Raw genomic sequence first — 11,933 nt, 5'->3', positions numbered from 1 at the left:
CATACTTCCGTTCCACCTAGATTCATAAAATAAAGAACGGAAACAATTCTTGAAATAGAAATCAATACATGAATTAAAATAGAAAAATAATAGTATCAATCTATACAATAGATAGAGCTCCTAACCTTAACAGTGGAGGTTTAGTTGCTCATGGTTCAGAGAAAAAAAAACTAGGATTCAGAAAAACTGTAAATTGCGGAATAAGGTATGAGAGAAGAGATGAGATGAGAGAAACCCGAAGGGCTGATTCTTTTTCCTTTTATATCTAATCCTAATTAATGTAAAAATATATTTTCTAAAACTAAATAATATATTTTCCTATTTATAAATAAAATAAAATTTTAATCAAAATTATTAAAAGATTACGTGTTGGCTTCTTGGAGAAGTGGGGACCACCCCAAATTGCTGAACATGGCGCCAAACTTGGGCTGGGCCAAGTTTGGCATCACTTCTTCCGCTTGCGATTCTCAATTGTTTCTTCATCCTGGCGCCAAACTTGGAAAATCCAAGTTTGGCACCACCAAGGCAGTACGCATGGGAAGCTTTGTGATGATCATGGCGCTAATCTTGGGATTTCCCAAGTTTGGTGGCACCAAGGCAGTAATTCCATAAGAAAGGTGTAAACTATTATATATCGTTGGAAAGTTCTGGAAGTTGATTTTTTAATGCCGCTGGAATCACGTCAATTGGATTTCTATAGCTCAAGTTATGCCTGTCAAAGTGCAAAGAGGTCAGGGTTGACAGCATCATCCACTTTCTTCCTCTTCTTCTATAAAACTCCATCAAATCCATTTGAATGCTACTTGAAATAAATAGAATTGCACACGACTCAAAGTAGCATCCATAGTGGCTAAAAGATATTTGAATCTTGATTAAACTCAACAATTTGAATGCAAATTCATTAGGAAAAGATAGGAAAGATGCTCACGCATCAGTAATCTACACATGTAGATAAATTTGCTATCTACATAGTAATATAGGCCTACAATTATATTATGACTTATATATCACTTGGACAAATCTCACGGAACAATCAACCAATAATTAGTATGTATTTTAAATATATGATTGTTAGATTTTAAATATCTAATATTAAATTCTTGAATCTATAAAAAAAGACACTATAAGAAAAACACTCATTCAACCACACTTTTTTAAGCTACATTTAAAAAGCGTAGCCTATTCATAGAAAGCGTAGCCTATTCATAGAATAGGCTACGCTTTTTTTAGTGTTACTATTTTATAGGAGAATAGGAAACATAGTTGTGGCATCACTTGAAAAGTGTCTCCTTAGATATTATAAAGATCATTTATAAAGCATAGCCTTTTCTTAATATCTATGGGTACACTTTTCTCATTAAAGAAAACGCTTTTCAAGAATGGTCTAATGGTTAGGTTTTGGGTGCGCTTTATAAGCGTTTCCTAATGCAAGAACGCTAAATACACCTACGACACTTGTGAAATTTTTGTTTTCTTTTCACCAAATCACATAGCCGGTGCCACTCACTCCTTCGAAGAAAGGTTTCCCCCCTCACCACTTCGCCACTTACCTTCGTCTCTCCACTCACCTTCGTCTTTCCACTCACCACTCACCACTCATCACTTCACCTTCACCACCACTCGTCGCTGCCACCACTCCTCATCTGCTTTACCTGCGTTCATCTACTACTGTACTCATTGTCCCCACACCTTCGTAGTCTCTGCTCTCACCATCACCGGTCACCGTCGTTGTATCTGTGCTCACTATCGCTGCTCAACCTAGTTGTCTCTGCGCTCACCGTTGCATCTCACCCTTGTTGTCTCTGTGCCGACCGTCACCGCGCGCTTAGCATCATCGTTCTCTCTGTGCTCACCATCATCGAGAAGGTATGTATTGATTTTCATTCAGTTTTGAAGTTTGAGAGGTTTAGGGTTTCGATTTAGGGTTTTTAATTTGGGGGTTTGGTACACTAATTGCCTGTTATCAGTGAAATCTGAAGTTTGGTTTAGTTCAAGTGATTCAGTTGTTGTTTACTGAAATCTGAATTCAGTAGAGGTCGCTTGTTGTTCTAAACCATATTTGTTTGGGTAATAGAGAAATGAAATGCAGTCACTGCCATCGCATGGAACTAATTGGTTATGATTCTTTATTGCTTCCTTAATTGCCTCCGGTAAGACAAGAAGATCAAGATTCCTTAATATATTTCTGTCACGAATAATTCTATGAATCAAGGTTGCTTCTGTATAAAAAAAAGCATTGAATAGTTCTTCTGTAGAGAAACTAAAATGATTAGATGATTCTGTCACCTCACTCAAGTGATGATGGAAATTGTAAATTAAATAAGAAGTGAGATGCTCTGAAAAATAGGACGATCGAGGAGATTTGTCATACACTATTGGAAGAGACTTGGTAGGTAAGAAAAATATAAAATTATAAAAAAGATCAAAAGATTATCATTGAGAAGAGAAACACAAAAGTAGTATATGGTTCTTTAATTAGAGGTCACAAGAGAGCAAAGTATATGGTTCTACTTGTATATGCATAGAGAAAAAGAAGGAAGCTATATATATAACCTTAATTATTACATGTTTGGCAAATGACATAGCATAGCAAATTAGTTAACTGTAATTTGGATTTTTTATATATGGAGGGACCAAATCCAGTTTCAAGTGCATAAGGAAGCACGTCAGGAATTCGGGTTTGCTCTTATCTTCAGTTGCTGGCTCAATTCATTAGGCATATTTTGCATCCCAACAGAAATCAGCGAGTCATATTTTTTTTCTTGATTAATTTTTTTCTTTGATTTTTCATTCATTTTTTTCTTCTCTTCTTAATTTCCATTTCTATTGATGTTCTTATTCGTTACAACAATTTTTTACTATTCAATTTATTGCAATTTCTATCCAAAAATTAAAAGAACTTTTGTTATTTGTTCTTATCATAATGACAGATATCAAATTTGATCTGTAACAAAAGAAATGGAAACACAGGTGAACTTCCTTTTCTGATTATATTGACACTTTGTTGGTTCACACCTCATATATATTCCACACTTTCACAAACTACATTTTATCTTAGAATATTATAAAATTTCATTCGAGAGGTTGATTTAATTGGAAATTATCTATGTCAAGTTTATCTTTACTTGGATACTCCTTGGTCATTCAGATTTCTTTAAGGACTTGAAACAGATTCAACAACTGTGAAAAAAATTAGACAAGCGATTGACAACCAAACTGAAGTTACTGTACAACTCATTAATTATACAAAGATCGGTAAGTAAGTCTAATATTTCTGCACAGAAAACTACTTTAATAGGCAAAGTTAATATAAAATGATAGGAAATGTTATCATTTTTTTCCTTATTAGCACTATTTAGTTCATTAAAAGAAAACAAAATACTAAGAAATATTGCCTACAAAATTTTTCTGATGTTAATTGTCTTCCCTCCATCAATTGCTCCTTGTTCCATATCAAAGTACTGTAAATGGATGAGGAGGAGCTATTTCAGTAGCTCTTGCCCTGAATCAAAATGCTACCAAGGTAGCTGCAGTTATTACTTTCACTATCCATAAAAAAAATTTATATTAGCATTATATTTTTGAATCCCATAACTGTATGTTGAATTGGTGCATGCATAATTTGATTCATGCAGTTTGCTAACATTAATGGGACTCACAGGAACCTTGACCCCAAGAATAGGAGTTCTAAAAAATCTTACCGCTCTATAAGTATTCATAGTATGACACATTCATTCAATCTTGGAGCAATTGTTCAAAGTAACTAAGTACAAGTAAGTACCAGAAAATCAAGTTTAATTCTTGTTGCTTGACTACTTTACATAATCTTGTTGCTTACTACTTAATGGTAATATTATATATAATTGGCCCTTTTTCACACCAATGAAACAAAGTTATCTTTCAAAATCTATGATTCATATTTTTGCACCATTCTAGCTGTGTAAAATCTATCATTCCACTATGAAACGTAGAAGGGAACCGACCATCTACGAGTGGTCAAGCAAACAAGCTTAAGCTTTCATTACAAGCCTTGAACTAGGGTTAAAAACTTTCGATGTGTAGGCCTTTGGAGCCTTAAACAGTGACAATTGTTTTCCTCCTAATTTTTTTGCTAGCTTATATTAATTAGTGATAGGTAAAAATAGTTTTAAGTATACACCAATTTGAAAATGTTTTAATCCCTCTTTTGTGGGTCTGTTCCCATATACCATGTTTGGAATTAATGGATATAATATTTGAATTTAGGATGCGTTAGACATTTATCATGTACCATTCCTTTTAGACATTTATATGTTTATAATATTTGAATTTTACAATAACTTGATATTTTCAAAACTTTTGGAACTGAGTCTGTTTTTTTATTAGATCACTTGTGTTAACAGAAAAAATCAATTAGTATTGTATATTACAGCCTGCTTTTCAACATATTTCTTGTCAAGTTGTTTCTTCGAAAGCTTGTTAAGAAAGGTGAGGGCCTGAAAGTACTTAAGGTATTTTGGATGCTAATTTTTAGTTTTGTTTGTAACCGGCGAAAATAAATGTGTGGTTTATCTTCTAAATTTGAAAGTTCTTTCTCACTTTTGAGTGTTTGCACGGGTGGAGCATTGTCTCATTCACTTTCCTAATTATATATATATATATATATATATATATATATATATATATATATATATATATATAATTATGCAGGATAATTTTGGATATGTTAATGAAGATTAAGATGTTTATTATGATGATTTATTGACAAAGACGGAGTAGTGTTGAAAATTAGAAGATGTATGGTTGATTAATGACTTTTATTAGAAGATACTTATATAGGATATAATATTTTAGTTTTTTGTAGTTTATTAGAAGGAAACTCTAAGTGGTCCTAAGTATATTTTCATGAGTATGTTTAATTTAGTGTGAGATGTATGGATATTTAAAATTATGATCATCCCAATACTTTTAGTTTATTATAAATATATTTTGTTGAAAGATCATTTTCATTATTTAAAAAAATTATTTAATATTATTATGTATTTATTTTTATTTTATAATATTTAATTCATTTAATTAAAAATACAGAATTATATATGTAATCATATTATTAAATATTATGTTGTACAAAAAATTATTAGAATATATATATATATATATATATATATATATATATATATATATATATATATATATATATATATATATATATATATATAGAAAATTATAAAAAAAAACAATGAGAAATTTAAGGCTACACTTATATAGAGTAGCTATGGTATACAATGTAGCTACGCTTTAAAAGTGATGCAGTAACGTTGAAAAGCGTAACCTATTCTGGCAGAAATGGAAGCTGAAAAGCGTAGCCTTTGGTCCTAGACAGCATCACTTGAAAAGCGCACCCTATTCCCAAACTCCAAAAGCATAGCCCTTGGTGCAGAAAAGCATAGCCTTTGAGAATAAGCAACGGTCAAATAGGCATCCCCCACTAAAAAGTCTCCGTAGCCCGAAAGCGTAGCCAAAGTCTAAGGCATCATTTTTTTTCACTTTTGGCTACACTTTTCAAGTGTACCTAAATGGGTGTTTTTCTTGTAGTGAGATTTTAAATGAATAATTTTTTTTTCGATTAATTATTGATACAGATTTTTGTTGTCTCTCTAATATTTTTTTTATTAATTATTGATAGAGATTTTTATTGTCCCTCTAACAAGATAATCTAATTACATAGCAAATTTAGAAAGACACTTTCATTATTACATCCTCAACATAAAAAAACGACAATAATAAAACCTTGAATGGTAACCCGAACCTCATCATGAGCATCCTCTTGTTCTAATTCTTTTTTTCGATCGTTCCAAGTTACTCGACCCGATGAAAGGGAGAAAGAGTTTGTAATAGATATTATTTATTTTCTTCGGCATTGCTATCAAAGACGAACAACACCTATATACAATACATCAATTAACAAAACAAACAAAAGTATCTAAAATATCAATAAAAACATGACAACTCACACATAAAATCAAACACATAATCAACATATTCTAATCCGCAAAATTAACACATCACACATTGTATCCTATACCTTCAAAGTCCCAGAGCACCTGTTGATGTGTTTCTTTCGTCACCCATTGCTCTCATTTTTTCCTCTCCTTGAATTCTTTTCCTTTTTTGTACACTATTGCTAAGTTCTAAAACATATCTCTTGCTCATAAATATTTTTCTGAGCACTCACACTAACATATATGTATGTGAATGCTCCTTAGATGAATGTGTTCTAAGGAAACATTCAAATTATGCTCAATTTGATGTCCCTCTAAATGTAGCAATCACACGTAGTCGTGTTGCCCAAAATACTCACAAAAAGTATGTTTAACAAATATTATCGCTCAAATTATATATGAGAACAATCAATGAATATTATAATATAGTTTTTTGGTACTTTATTGAGTTGATATATTATGTAGATCTACAATGATCTTTTTTGAAGAGATAGTACATATATGAAAGAGCAAAAGTGTATAATGAAGACAAGATAGGCCATATGAGACCTTAAACAATATGGAATAAATATATCTAGCTAGCATGAGTAGCAAATAATCATACAGATTTTGCACTACATTAATGGATATTTATACATTCATTGCATCTCAAACAAATCGCATATACCTAATAAAATTATAACTAGATGCATGAACACATTAATTGTAAAATCTAAAGCTATTTAGATTTTTTGTTTCATTATTAAGGGAAAAAATAAAGCCTAGAATCTTGTCCAGAATCATTATGAGAAAAAATTTATTGTTGAAAAGTGAATTTAATTTATTATTGTCTAATCTTGTCAATTTAATTTATAAAAAAAAATTTGCCCTCAAATCAAATATCAAATAAATACATGTGTTGTTTAAAATTAATTGTTTTTAATGGATTTTAGTGTAAGTTGATGGAATGAGTGTTGAGCTGAATAATGGAGTCAAATAGTAGAATGCATGATAGAGTAATGGTTAAGTTGAATTGAATTAGCTAAGTGATGAGCGGATAATTTATACGCTTTTTGGCATTGTTTTTAGTATGTTTTTAGTAAGATCTAGTTACTTTTAGGGATGTTTTCATAAGTTTTTATGTTAAATTCACATTTCTGGACTTTACTATGAGTTTGTGTGTTTTTCTGTGATTTCAGGTATTTTCTGGCTGAAATTGAGGGACTTGAGCAAAAATCAGATTCAAAGGTTGAAAAAGGACTGCTGATGCTGTTGGATTCTGACCTCCCTGCACTCAAAGTGGATTTGCTGGAGCTACAGAACTCGAAATGGCGCGCTTCCAATTGCGTTGGAAAGTAGACATCCAGGGCTTTCCAGAAATATATAATAGTCCATACTTTGGCCAATAATTGACGATGTAAACTGGCGTTCAACGCCAGCCTTCTGCCCAAATCTGGCGTCCAGCGCCAGAAAAGGATCCAAAACCAGAGTTGAACGCCCAAACTGGCACAGAACTTGGCGTTCAACTCCACAAATGGCCTCTGCACGTGCTACACTTAAGCTCAGCCCAAACACACACCAAGTGGGCCCCGGAAGTGGATTTATGCATCAATTACTTACTCATGTAAACCCTAGTGACTAGTTTATTATAAATAGGACCTCTTACTATTGTATTAGGCATCTTTGGTCTCAGTTTTATTCCATTGTTCATCTTAGGAGACTATTGATCTCGTTTAGGGGGCTGGCCATCTCGGCCATGCCTGGACCTTCACTTATGTATTTTCAACGGTAGAGTTTCTACACTCCATAGATTAAGGTGTGGAGCTCTGCTGTTCCTCTAAGCTTAATGCAAAGTACTACTGTTTTCTATTCAATTCTTCTTATTTCGCTTCTAAGATATCCATTCGCACCCAAGAACGTGATGAAGGTGATGATTATGTGTGACGCTCATCACCATTCTCCCCTATGAACGCGTGCCTGACAAACACTTCTGTTCTACATGAATTAAGCTAGAATGAGTATCTCTTAGATCTCCTAATCAGAATCTTCGTGGCGTAAGCTAGAATGATGGCGGCATTCAAGAGAATCCGGAAGGTCTAAACCTTGTCTGTGGTATTCTGAGTAGGATTCAATGATTGAATGACTGTGACGAGCTTCAAACTCGCGATTGTTGGGCGTTAGTGACAGACGCAAAAGGAGGGTGAATCCTATTCCAGCATGATCGGGAACCGACAGATGAATAGCCGTGCCGTGACAGGGTGCGTGAGCATATGATTCACTGAGAGGAGGGGATGTAGCCACTGACAACGGTGATGCCCTTGCATACAGCCAGCCATGGAAAGGAGTAAGACTGATTGGATGAAGATAGCAGGAAAGCAGAGGTTCAGAGGAACGAAAAGCATCTCCATTCTCTTATCTGAAATTCCTACCAATGATTTACATAAGTACCTCTATCCCTTTTATTGTTTATTTTAATCTAATAAAGTATCATGTTTAAATCCGCCTGACTGAGATTTGCAAGGTGACCATAGCTTGCTTCATACCAACAATCTCCGTGGGATTCGACCCTTACTCACGTAAGGTATTACTTGGACGACCCAGTGCACTTGCTGGTTAGTTGTATCGAAGTTGTGACAATTATGAATTAAGATCAGAGCACCAAGCTTTGGAGCCATTACCAGGATTTGTTCGAGCCTGGAGATCACAATTTCGTGCACCAAGTTTTTGGCGCCGTTGCCGGGGATTGTTCGAGTTTGGACAACTGACGATTCATCTTGTTGCTCAGATTGGGTAACTTTCTTTTCGTTCTCTTTTCAAAAATCTTTCAATAATATTTTCAAAAATTTCTCTTTTGTTTTCGAAGAAAAAAATAATAAAAATGTTTTCAAAAATTTATTCAAAATTTTTAAGAATGAATTCTAGTGTTCCATGAAGCATGTGAAGCCTGGCTGGCTGTAAAGCCATGTCTAAATTCTTTTGGACTGAGGCTTCCAACCATCAGCTCTTATACGACTGTAGGGTATGTCAGGCGTGTCATGTCTGAATTACATGCTGAAGCTTGGCTGGCCATTGGCCATGTCTAGTGTTTTGGACCGGAGCTTTCATTGAAAGCTTGGCTGGCTAGTGAGTCATGTCTAATTCCTGGACTGAAGCTTTAGACTAACATGGCAAGATTCCTGGAATTCATATTAAAAATTTTGGAATCCTTCTTTTCCTTTTTCAATTAATTTTCGAAAAATAACAAAAAAATTAGAAAATCATAAAAATCAAAAATATTTTTTGTTTCTTGTTTGAGTCTTGAGTCATGTTATAAGTTTGGTGTCACTTGCATATGCATCTTGCATTTTTCGAAAATTCATGCATTCATAGTGTTCTTCATGATCTTCAAGTTGTTCTTGGTAAGTCTTCTTGCTTGATCTTGATGATTTTTTGTTTTGTGTCTTTTCATGTTTATCATATGCATTCTTGAATTCTTAGTGCGTAAGCATTAAAGAATTCTAAGTTTGGTGTCTTGCATGTTTTCTTTGCATTAAAAATTTTTCAAAATTGTGTCTATGATGTTCATCTTGGCATTCATAGTGTTCTTGGTGTTCATCTTGATATTCATAGCATTCTTGCATGCATTCATTGTTTTGATCTAAAAATTTCATGCATTGCATAATTTTCATGTTTTTCATAAAAATTCAAAAAATTCAAAAATCAAAAAAATATCTTTTCCTTTTTCTCTCATCAAATTCGAAAATTTGGATTGACTTTTTCAAAAATTTTTAAAATCAAAATTGTTTCTTATGAGTCAAATCAAATTTTCAATTTGAAAATCTTATCTTTTTCAAAATCTTTTTCAAAAATCAAATCTTTTTCAAAATTCTTAGTTATTTTCGAAAATTCCAAAAATATTTTTCAAAAGTCTTTTTCTTAATTTTATATCAAATTTTCGAAAATAACATAATCAATTAATGTTTTGATTCAAAAATTTGAAGTTTGTTACTTGCTTGTTAAGAAAGATCCAAACTTTAAGTTCTAGAATCATATCTTGTGATTTCTTATGAATCAAGTCATTAATTGTGATTTTAAAAATCAAATCTTTTTCAAAAACTAATTTCTATCATATCTTTTCAAAAATATCTTCTCATCCTATCTTTTTCAAAAATATCTTTTCAAAATATCTTTCCTAACCTCCTAACTTCCTATCTTTTCAAAATTTGTTTCAACTAACTAACTAACTTTTTGTTTGTTTCTTAACTTTTTCAAAACCACCTAACTAACTCCCTCTCTCTAATTTTCGAAAATATCTCCCTCTTTTTCAAAAATTTCTTTTTTATTAACTAATTACTTTTATTTTTAATTTTTAAAACTTAATTTTCAAAAAAAAAAATACTAACATTTTTTCAAAAATCATTTTTCAAAAATCACTAACTCTTTTTCAAAATAATTTTCGAAAATTATCCCTCCCCCATCTCATTCTATTTATTCATATCCTAACATCTCATCTCACATCTCTTCCATCTGTACAGTTGTGTTTCTTCCTTTACATCACATTCTTTGTCTCCTCCTCTTTTCTTCCACTCACAAAGGGATCCCTATACTGTGGTATAAAGGATATATATTATTATTATTATTATTTTTCTGTGCCTTCTTCTTTGTCATATGAGCAGGAGCAAGGATAAGAACATTCTTGAGGAAGCAGATCCAGAACCTGAAAGGACTCTGAAGAGAAAATTAAGAGAAGCTAAAATACAACAATCCAGAGATAACCTCTCAGAAATTTTCGAACAGGCAGAGGAGATGGCAGCCGAAAATAATGATAATGTAAGGAAGATGCTTGGTGACTTTACTGCACCTAATTCCAATTTACATGGAAGAAGCATCTCCATTCCTGCCATTGGAGCAAACAACTTTGAGCTGAAACCTCAATTAGTTTCTCTAATGCAGCAGAACTGCAAGTTTCATGGATTTCCATCTGAAGATCCTTTTCAGTTCTTAACTGAATTCTTGCAGATATGTGATACTGTTAAGACTAATGGAGTAGATCCTGAAGTCTACAGGCTCATGCTTTTCCCTTTTGCTGTAAGAGACAGAGCTAGATTATGGTTGGATTCTCAACCCAAAGACAGCCTGAACTCTTGGGATAAGCTGGTCACGGCTTTCTTAGCCAAGTACTTTTCTCCTCAAAAGCTGAGCAAGCTTAGAGCTGATGTTCAAACCTTCAGACAGAAAGAAGGTGAATCTCTCTATGAAGCTTGGGAAAGATACAAACAGTTGACCAAAAAGTGTCCTTCTGACATGCTTTCAGAATGGACCATCCTGGATATATTCTATGATGGTTTATCTGAGCTATCAAAGATGTCACTGGACACTTCTGCAGGTGGATCCATTCACCTAAAGAAAACGCCTGCAGAAGCTCAAGAACTCATTGATATGGTTGCTAATAACCAGTTCATGTACACTTCTGAAAGGAATCCTGTGAGTAATGGGACGCCTATGAAGAAGGGAGTTCTTGAAGTTGATACTCTGAATGCCATATTGGCTCAGAATAAAATATTGACTCAGCAAGTCAATATGATTTCTCAGAGTCTGCATGGAATGCAAGCTGCATCCAACAGTACTCAAGAGGCATCTTCTGAAGAAGAAGCCTATGATCCTGAGAACCCTGCAATAGCAGAGGTAAATTACTTAGGTGAACCTTATGGAAACACCTATAACTCAACATGGAGAAATCATCCAAATTTCTCATGGAAGGATCAAAAGCCCCAACAAGGCTTTAATAATGGTGGAAGAAACAGGTTTAGCAATAGCAAGCCTTTTCCATCATCAACTCAGCAACAGACAGAGAACTCTGAACAAAATGCTTCTAATTTAGCAAATCTAGTCTCTGATCTATCTAAGGCCACTGTAAGTTTCATGAATGAAACAAGGTCTTCCATTAGAAATCTGGAAGCACAAGTGGGCCAGCTGAGTAAAAGGATCACTGAA

General features: G+C 33.4%; 1 non-coding gene across 1 annotated transcript; it reads right to left on the bottom strand.

The window, feature by feature from the left end:
- Positions 1-11,141: 11,141 nt before the first annotated feature.
- LOC148564613 (small nucleolar RNA R71) lies at positions 11,142-11,249 on the bottom strand. Its single transcript, XR_015885080.1, has one exon. It is a non-coding gene; the product is annotated as a small nucleolar RNA R71 (small nucleolar RNA).
- Between the last annotated feature and the right edge of the window lie 684 nt (positions 11,250-11,933).

The sequence above is a fragment of the Arachis ipaensis genome, chromosome B5 (genome assembly GCF_059453495.1).
Source record: "Arachis ipaensis isolate K30076 ecotype BB chromosome B5, ASM5945349v1, whole genome shotgun sequence".
Classification (NCBI taxonomy): Eukaryota; Viridiplantae; Streptophyta; class Magnoliopsida; order Fabales; family Fabaceae; genus Arachis; species Arachis ipaensis.
Note: the sequence above shows the minus strand (reverse complement) of the source record. Positions and strands in the feature narration are given on the sequence as shown.